The following is a 9,733-nucleotide window of genomic DNA, read 5'->3' on the forward strand; positions in this document are numbered from 1 at the left end:
TTTATCCAGGAGCTCTACATGAAAGCTAGTTTCGGCCCATCACATTGTTTTCAGGTTGAGCCCCGCTTCGGTACATCCCCTTACTCAACATACCTTTGACAAATAGTACCCACTTTCGCTTGCATGGTGGGTCGCTAGCCGAAACGTATACGTACGTACGCTCAAGGAGTAGCGTCAAATAGACGCCAACTCATATTTGGCGCCTGTTATAGGCTCCAACCTGGATTGGCCCATTTACATTTTTCTTTCCTTTTTTTAAGCTTCAAAAAATATTGCGCCAGTTGGGATTCAAACTTGGAAGCAACAGGTTTAGTTCCAAGCGTAGTTAGCAGCTGGGACATATAACAGGTTGTGCTGTGAGTGTGGGCTTTTGGCGGGCAACCTCCATGAAAGTGGTTATTTTGAAAAATTAGACAATCACATTTTGGAGTTTCAAAAAATTCTGAAAAAAAATCTACACATTCATATGAATGTATTCAACATGTGTATAAATTCTACAATGAAATACATTGTGCTGAAAGCTACACAAAAAATAGAAAATATTGCATTTCTAATAGTGAACAGTGTGTGTACTGTTTATCAGTTTGAAACTCGTGATTTGTCTTTTTTTTGTAGCTCTCACCATAATTTATTTCGTCTTCAAAATTTATACACATTTAGAATACATCCATGTAAACATGAATGATTTTTATCAGATTTTTAAAAACTTTTAAATATATTTTCCGTTTTATTTCTCTAAAAACGACCTCCATGGAGGTCGACCGCCATTGGCATTTAGCAGCTATTCATAGTTCTACTTCTTCATCTTCTTGTTGTGTACAATTCTGGTTCAAGTTCTGCAAGGTTTTTCAGGGTGTTTTTTCTTTTGGTTTTTTGAAGCATGGTTTTCGCTTGGTTTTTCTCTTTCTTTTTCCTTTTTAGTTTTATTTTTTTGTCCTTTTTCATTTTTATTTTTCACAACCTTTCAATCGAATTTGCAAAGTTTTTAAAAAATTGTTTTTCAAATCTGCAATTGTTTTCCAAATTTGCGAACACTTTTCAAACTAGTGAACTTTTCTCAAATTCGTATCGTTTTCAATCCATGAACCTTTTCCAAATTGATGTTATTTTAAAAAAATTAACTCGTAACAATCTTCAAAGTCGCGAACTTTTTAAAATTTAACTCGCGAATACTTTACAAATTCATGAACTGTTTTTTAAGCTTGTGAACTTTTTTCAAATTTCATGATCTTTTTTCAAACCTAGCGGGCGAAGCGAGCGAGCTAGCGCAATATTAAACTTTTTTACAGACCCCACATTTGTCTTCTTTGCCAAGGGCTACTAAAATGTCCAAATGATCAGAAATTTGAAGAGGACCTCACACACCAAATTATCTACCATGCAATTTTTTTGAATTTATTGATTTTTTTAAGTATTTATTTTGAATTTTTTCTTCAGCGCAGGTGCAGATTAGTCTGGGCACCGAATCGCTGCTCTCTGAATTGACACTACAATATGGAAGTTGCAGTTATGGACAAATAACAACCAGTCAATACATGGCTGACAAATCATACGTACCCCACAGCACACACAAACATCCCATGGCATATCAGCGGCATGATCAGCATGTACAGCATTCTAAATGGGAACAAAGAAACAAACCTATCCTGCGGCCTGCTCCATGGAAATAAACAGCTCATGAAACAAAGCATTATAAATGAGTTTACAAAACCAGATGAATACATAGACCGGAGCTCCGCGGTCCTGACTCCTGAGATGTGATGAGATATACTCCTTTTTTTTTTCTGTCTGTTGCTGCATTATCAGTTTTTTCTCTTCTGGTTTTGCTTGACAGTTTCAGCACACAATGTAGAACTGGGACTGTGGCCTTTTTGCTATAAAAACCCGGGTGAATAAGTAATGGGGAGTGAGCTGTGTTGTCTTCCATTCCTTGGGCGCCCAATTCAGCGTGGTGTTATTAGTCATGTCACCTGAAGCACCATGAAGCAACTGACCAGGGTTCAGTGATCCTGATTCCTGAGACAGCACAGTTTTTAACTCCTTGGACGCCAGAATTTTGCACAGGCAGGGCGAAGATGCACGCTATCTGGAAGACAATATCCACATTAACAATTATAGAAAGTCAAAGCAGTAACACAGTAATTATGGAAAAGTCTGTGGATGTCAGAACTGACGGGGAATATATAGCAGGGGTTCCTCTCCTCGGGCAGAAGAACCATGAAGTTTAATTCCTTTCTGAATTATACAACAGTAATTATTGACAAGTCATGTGGATGTCATCTGTATATTATTATGGCAAGATGAAAATTGCCTGCAAGTTGAAGAGAAAATTTTCAAGTTAAGTAAGCAGTACAAACAGAGAAGAGTACTAATAAAAAGTTGTATTCGGTCATTCCAAGCCATGAAAGGTATGTCCCTTTACTTGGTTCTTGGATGCAAGTTCAGTTTCTAAAAGTTCTGAAGATTAGCTAGAACAAACACTGTGTATTATATGTTTCTGCCCTTGAAAACCTTAATACTCCCCCCTTTCTGGTTTATATAGGTCCTGCGTGTATCCAAGGTCGTCAATTTTATCAATGTAATGTGAATTGAATTGTATATCACAAAAGTTATACCATTAGAAAATATAACATTTGAAGTTTCTAATGGTATAATTTTTGTGGTGTATAACTCATATTACGTTGCTCAAATTGTCGATCTAGAGATACGTGTAGACCTTATAAACTGAAAGGAGGTAAGTAGTAAAAGGAGAAAAAAAAGTGTTAATGCTATAATCCATTTTGATTTGGGCACAGTAGGCTTGCAACACTTTGAAAAAAAAAGGCTCCTAGCCGCTTACCTCCTCTGCAGCACCTGGGACCAACAAGACAACCTCCAACACTAGTTGCACGGCCAGAGCGAACAAGTATGGAGTATATAGGGCAGAGCACCATGTATGTCTGACACCGGAGCAAAGATGGAGAGGTGTGCGGCGACGATGGCCTCAGAGGAGGAAGATGAGGGACCAGGGTCGTCGGTGCACACCTCCACCTCGTCGCGCCCTGACCAAAGGGCAGAGTGAGTCCATAATTTCCACCCTGTTCCTCTCCTACACTTGGCCAAGTGTTTCCCAGCTCTGCACAATTTTGTAGTACAACAGAACAGCACGTTGCTCCACAGTTTTTAACTCCTTGGACGCCAGAATTCGACTCTGGGGATGTGACGAATCTTGTGGGCATTCTCCCCTTCGCACCTGGCAACTAGACTTGGACATGCAACAATTTTGAGTACCTTCAAAGCAGAGAGATTCCGTATGCTTTCAGGCAAATATGTCAGGTTGGGAGAAAGGCCGATGATAAGTTCTTCTAGGCAAGTCAACTGTCCCAACCATTCCGGTAACATCTCCAGGCCATTGCACCCTAACAACGTCAGATCCGTAAGAGCGATGAGGTCCTTCATGCTTTCAGGCAAAGATGTTAGTTTGGGGCAATCGTCGATTAAAATTTCTTCTAGAGAACTTAACTGTCCCAACCATTCCGGCAGCATCTCCAGGCCTTTGCACTTTTTTAACTTCAGTTTTTTAAGAGCGGCAAGGTTCTTCATGCTTTCAGGCAAAGATGTCACATTGCAACAATCTCGGATGTCAAAGACTTGTAGCGAACCCAGGTGGCCTAACCATGTCGGGAGTGTCTCCAGGTCCTTCAACGACCATAAATGTAGTCCAGTGAGAGAGGTGAAGCATAGGATGACCTCTGACAAAGTCCGGAAACCACTGACGGAGTCTAAATGAAATATCTCAAGTGAAGGAAAGTATTGAAGTCTATCCCACTTGTCTTCAGTGAAACTACAATGCTTTAGAATCACCTTAGAAGGGCGAACGGAAGACGAGAGTTTTCCAAATCCCCGTTCTGGCAAAACTGTCTCGCTGTTGCTCAAAGCCCAAATCATACTTCTTGGGGGATATGGTAGAAACTTCAACCTTGGGCAGTCCAGTACCTCCAAAAGATGCAAATTAGGGATAAGAAACTCTTCGTTTTCTGTACTTGACTCTGTTGTCCACCATTCCACCAAATTCTCCATCGACACCAATATCAGCACTCTTAGTTTCATACAAGTTCTGCCATCTCCGTAGAATTCCTTACCGACTTTCCTAATGTTGGGAATGTTCCTCACACACAGCCTTCTTAAATTTGGCAGTGCCCCGAATGGAGGAAGACAATCACATGCTTCCAAACCATGAAGGGTCAGTTCACTGAGAAAAGGGAGGTAGGACGAGATGTGCAACATCCAGTCAGGGAAATCCTTGCTCCTATACCCAAGTAACCAAAAGTTTTCAAGAGTCCGAGGAGGTATGAGCCTGTCCAGCACAGATTCAGCTCCTTCACTTTCCCACTGAAGTTTTAGTGCTCGAATATCTGATTTATCACGCAGTTTGACTCTGTCTGCATCTTCTGGACGCTTGACATTCTGAAGGCCTCTAAGTAACAGATCTGAACAAGTCAATCCTGCAAGATCCACTATACTGCTGCATCCTCTACTCTCTATCTCATGTACCTGATGCACTATTGTGCCCACAAGATTTAGACGCTTTCGAATGGCTAGAACCTTTTCAAGCAAATTAGAAGTTGCACTGTCAACCACCAACTGGGTGAGACTAGTCATGTCGCCAATGCTATCAGGGCAGTTATACATTTTTGGAAGGCCATTCATGTGCAGTATTTGAAGCTTAAGGTCACCAAATGAGGAGGGGAGCTCACTGAGCCCTAGACAGTATGACAAATAGAGACACCTCAACTTAAACAACTTGCATAGCGACTCAGGCAATTGTTGGATCTTAGGACAATTTGTTAGGTTCAAATATTGAAGCTCATAGAGGTGATCAAAACATTCAGGGAGTTCTTCAAGGTTATGACAATCTGAAAGATCTAGGTATTTCAAGTGATTAAGTTGGCAGAATGATCCTGGCAGCATTGAAACCTTGTAGCAACCAGAGAGGTTCAGGAACTCAAGTTTCCGAATGTGGCCGAAATCAGTTGGCAGGTTTTCTAGCTCATGGCAACTTGATAGGTTCAGATGTTCTAAGCATGGAAAGCTAACATTGTCAGGTAGTTTGGTGAGCTTTGAACAACTCGACAAGTTTAAGAATGAGAGTTTAAGAAGGCTACCAAATTCATCAGGGAGCTTTTGAAGACCACAACAGCCTGACATATCTAGGTGATGCAAGCATTTAAGCTTGCAAATTGATTCAGGCAATTCTTGCAGTGTACAACACCCGGATAGATTGAGAAAAAAGAGTTGAGAGAGTTCTCCTAGCGGTGCAGGTAGCTTACTGAGGCTGCTACTGAAAGATAGGTCCAAATAGCAAAGTTTGTTGAGGCGACAAATACTGTCAGGCAAGGTTTGAAGCAAGGAATTGGACAGAATAAGAGTTTCCATGTTTTGAAGTGCATGAAAATGCTTAGGAAGTGATTTTATTGGCAAGCCTGTGGCATCAATATACCTAATTAGCTTCAATTGATTAATTGAAGATGGCAGCACCACACTCCTTGGAGCAGATTGGCCTTTAGCTGAATGCCCACTTAGGTCCAAGACACGTAAGTACTTGGATCGAGAAAATGCCTTTTTCGGGAGTTGCAGTACCCCCAAATCCCTGAAGTGGAGGGACCTAAGCTTGCGTGGAATATATTTGAAAACCTTGGGATCATTCTTAAAGTTGGTTAACTGTGCATGTCGGCAGTAACGAGCTTTGTTCCAGCTGGTGCTTTTGGTAGCATCCAGATCAATAAATTCATCAGCAGCAATTATTGATGCAAGATCATGAACCAAATCATGCATGACGAGATCTGGAGGAGCTTTGAGATGCAATGGACTTGGACTGACCTGCAGAGGTAACTACTATCAATATAGTATTGCAAATGGAAATGTAGAACCCCTTGAGAATAGGAAATGTTAAAATGGAGTTAAGAGTTGCAATTTCCTCAAAATCTGTGGAGCCCTTATACAGAATAATTTTCCTACACACAATTATTTTTACTAGAAACCATGGATTTTCATAAATTGTTTTTATGGCATTAAAATTTGGATAAGAACAGAGCACGTAAAGCTAATAAAGCATATGTTATATACAAAGAATATTCATACATATTTCTCTAGATATGTTTTATGATATTTTTTATTTCTTTGTATGTCAAGTTTGATATGTTTACTAACTAGTTCAACAAGTTTCAACTAATTTGAAATTATACGTAACTTGCTTACTAACTATAAATTATGAAGATGAGTGACTATTGAAGGGTGATTATTAAAGGAACCACCCCCTGCCGCTCACTAGGGGAAGTCCACACATGCACCGACTTCCCACCGCCGTTATCACCAACGGCGCCTCCACTACAGTCATGCTGCCCCCCCTGACATGTGGGCCTGCCATTGAAACACTCAAGGCCTAAACCAATATCCCTTCCCCGAAGCTCAGCCTCCATGTTACCTCAACCCCTCCCAAAAGCCGGCCGCCAACCACCTACAACTCTCTCCTCCCCTATTCTCCACGCGACCACGCCACGACTCAATGTCGTCACCTCCACCAGTACCTCCACTCACCACTTCGACAGCTGCCGCTAGCCCAACACTGGGATGGTGCTCCAACAACCCCACGCCCCACCTCTAGCAAATGATATCTTGTGGTTTGATACTCTACCAAGCGAAGTTAGAGTTCAAAAGCCTATTTTCTAAATTTATTGAACTAATATACATGTAGGGTGTTGTACGGAGAGAAATGTATCTTCCTTTCCTAAGTAAGTGCCGGGTCGCAAAAGGAATGCCACAAATTCTTAAGAGCAAAGGATAACACCATGCACATAATATGGTGGACTCTAACTAGGATTAAATCATCAATATGTCATATTAGTATAGGGGTCCATAGCAAGAATATAAAAAAACATATATGACATATCCGATTCAAAATCAATAAAAAATAAATTATTTAGATTAATAGATTGAATAAAAATTAGATTTTAATTTTGTGGCATATAATCTAGATATTAGATCCAGGAAGCAAAGGACAAGAATCTAAAACTAAAAGAATATATAAACCTGACATGAGTCAAAAACAGAAAGTACAAAACTGAACTTATCAGTGCTAATAACAAATTAAAATTTAGAGATGGATATACTAAGTCACCAACATAAATTAAAAATCAGAGTGTAGGACCTAATCTAGAACCATAACAGAGTATAATTTATGAAAGCTTGTCCATAACAGAGTATAAAGAAACAAAAAACATAGTAGTAAAAATGAACCAGCCATATAAGAGAAATTATGTCTATAGGTACTAACCGAAGCGGATCCTGGAATCCGAAGAAAGGACATCCCTAGAAGGTAGTTGATACACCTTTGGCCATCGTAGCCGGACAAATGTATCCAAGTGCATTCCATTGCTGGATTAGACGATTTCTGTCCATGACAAAGCCCTTGGGGAAGGCTGCCAAGTACGTGAAACACATTTTGAATTCTAGCTTCATGTAGTAATAGCTCAGCATTAGCCTCTCTAATGTTTCTTTCTGATGTCCTTCTCTCAAACCCAAATCAACCTTGGTGTCTCTTATATCTTCCCATGCCCCCGCGGTCTTTATGTCCGACATTACTTGCCCAAGAGCATTTGCCACGAGCGGTAAACCCCCACACTTTGCTGCAATCTGCTTTCCAATTTCTTCCAAGCCACTGTGGTCATCATCAGGCCCAAATGCCCTTCGTTTTATTAATTCCCAACAGTCACCAGGTTCTAAAACACCCAAATCGATTATGTCAGACTCAGGAACTGGGACAATTTTCCTCTCATTTGTAAGAAAACCAGTGCGCAATTGTTGCACTACCCGCAGGTTTCGTGTAGTTACTATAATACGACTACCCTTGTGGCCATGCTGTAACATCTCCTTCAACCTTTCAAGATTATCTCCATCTTCTTCCCAGAGATCATCCAGAACAATCAAGTATCTTCTAGTAGAAAGTTCTTTTTTCAGATGAAATTGCAAATCGCAGTTGTCAAGGTTAATAGTGCTATTCATAATGCTTCTCAGGATTGCACTCCCAATTTTGTGCAAATCAAACTGCTTGGACACATTAACCCAGATCGAGATGTCGAAGACACCGACCCTCTTGTCTGCAAAAACCGATTCAGCCAATGTCGTCTTGCCTATGCCGCCAAGGCCAACAACTGGGATGATGGAGATATCCTTGTTAGCTTCTTCACTTGTGAGTAGCAGGCTGATTATCTTTTCCTTCTCGACACCCCTCCCCACCATTCCAGTTTTCATGCCATGACCATTCCAGTTGGCTGCGAAAGTTTCATTGTTTCTGTTCCCTTCTCCCCTTGATTCTAGAGGCACAAGACTGAGCCTCCTCCTGCCCTCCTTCTCAATTTCGTCTATTTTCTTGGTCACTTTCTTCATCTTGTGGGGCATGGTTATTCGCTGCAGGAATTGATTGTTCCTGGAAAAACACAAATTGACCTGCAAAAACAAAAGGTGAAGTCAACTTCAGTCCCCTGCACGTTTAATTAGTTACTCAAAAATAGACAAAATCAAAGAGATCACTATCTTACTTTCTACTATAGATTAGATAAAGAAGAATCAAACATCTTAATGAATTCCTTCGGTTTGCTCTCTTTTTTTAGAAGATTCAGGTTTTTTTTTTGGAAGATTCAGATTCCTTCACCCAGGCAGAGCCAACTAACTGTACGAGAGAGACAGATGTGCCAGTACAAAAGCAGAAAAATACGGATTAATTAGCCTCCGGAGGCCTCTAGACCCGCCACCCGGAACCACCCATCCCTCGCCGCCAGCACCAGGATCGGCGAGATGGTGCTGGGATCGAGGATCTACCAGAACGCCGCCGCAGCAGGGAGATGGAAAGAAAAATTGTATGGTGTGTGGAGAGGAGAAGAGGGGGAAAGCAGAGGAGCTACCTTGGATTGGGTCTTGCTGATGAGCTCATTGGCGTCCAGCTCGTCCAGCACATCCTCGACGTCGTAGGCGACGCGCTTAAACTTGGTAAGCCACCGCTGGAACACCCTTCCGCCCTCGCCTCCTCGGCGCGACCTCTCGTCGGCGTCGCCCAGCACGGCCTCCAGATCTTTCATCTTCTCCGCCATCTCTAGCACGTCCTCCCGGTACCTCCACTGCAGAGTGATCTCCGCCGCGGCGTATTCGCCTCCGGCAAACAGCTTGCCGACGATCTGTTTCGCCACGGCGCCCGCAATCACACCCCCGAGCCCGCTCATCGCCATGGCTCCCTCCCCAGCCAACCCAAGCTACTGCTCTCCTCCCTCTGAACCCACGAGAAGAGAATGGAGTTCTGCTGCTGCTGCTGCTGTGTGTGCAGTGTAGAGACAAATGGTGAAAAGGGCCTGTCTTTAGTTTTCTATATCTTTCCGGGTGTTTGTATCACTGGAAATTTACTAATAGATCTGGGGCTTTTTGCAAAAACAAACGACTGACCTTTTCATTTCACAAGCATAACCATGGACTGAGCGTCCTCCTTTTCTTCACAAGCACAAACATAGTTGCCAACTTATTGTATGGGGCATCACCACTTTAATTATTCAACCAAAAACATAAGTTGGGATACATGCAATATCTGAGCAGGTGGCGCCTCACATCAAGTGATAAACTGGCCTTAGCTAAATTATGAGCTTTCCTATTAGCTTCTCTAGGTTCAAACTTCACATGACCTAATTCAAACCTACCAATCCAGTATTTG

At 41.8% G+C, this 9,733-nt stretch overlaps 1 pseudogene; it reads right to left on the reverse strand.

The window, feature by feature from the left end:
• Positions 1-1,495: 1,495 nt before the first annotated feature.
• On the reverse strand, positions 1,496-9,369 carry LOC123149402 (putative disease resistance protein RGA3; annotated as a pseudogene).
• Between the last annotated feature and the right edge of the window lie 364 nt (positions 9,370-9,733).

The sequence above is a fragment of the Triticum aestivum genome, chromosome 7A (assembly GCF_018294505.1).
Source record: "Triticum aestivum cultivar Chinese Spring chromosome 7A, IWGSC CS RefSeq v2.1, whole genome shotgun sequence".
Classification (NCBI taxonomy): domain Eukaryota; kingdom Viridiplantae; phylum Streptophyta; class Magnoliopsida; order Poales; family Poaceae; genus Triticum; species Triticum aestivum.